This window comes from Psammomys obesus, unplaced genomic scaffold (genome assembly GCF_907164565.1).
Source record: "Psammomys obesus unplaced genomic scaffold, mPsaObe1.curated_primary_1811, whole genome shotgun sequence".
Taxonomy (NCBI): Eukaryota; Metazoa; Chordata; class Mammalia; order Rodentia; family Muridae; genus Psammomys; species Psammomys obesus.
The window spans coordinates 17,423,815-17,424,181 of NW_026585580.1; the positions used below are offsets into that span (position 1 = coordinate 17,423,815).

Below are 367 nucleotides of genomic sequence, written 5' to 3' on the forward strand. Positions count from 1 at the left end.
GTGTGAGTGTGTGTGTGAGTGTGTGTGTGAGTGTGTGTGTGTGTGTGAGTGTGTGTGTGAGTGTGAGTGTGTGTGTGTGAGTGTGTGTGTGTGAGTGTGTGTGTGTGAGTGTGAGTGTGTGTGTGTGAGTGTGTGTGAGTGTGAGTGTGTGAGTGTGTGTGTGTGTGTGTGAGTGTGTGTGTGTGTGTGTGTGTGTGTGTGTGTGTGTGTGTGTGTGTGTGTGTGTGTGTGTGTGTGTGTGTGTGTGTGTGTGTGTGTGTGTGTGTGTGTGTGTGTGAGTGTGTGTGTGTGTGTGAGTGTGTGTGTGTGAGTGTGTGTGTGTGAGTGTGTGTGTGTGAGTGTGAGTGTGTGTGTGTGAGTGTGTGTG

At 50.1% G+C, this 367-nt stretch overlaps 1 protein-coding gene across 1 annotated transcript in view; it reads left to right on the plus strand.

Moving 5' to 3' along the window:
* The window catches only part of Il18rap (interleukin 18 receptor accessory protein), a 36,642-nt gene that overhangs the window by 11,901 nt on the left and 24,374 nt on the right, over nt 1-367 (plus strand). The gene's annotated exons all lie outside the window — the stretch shown is intronic.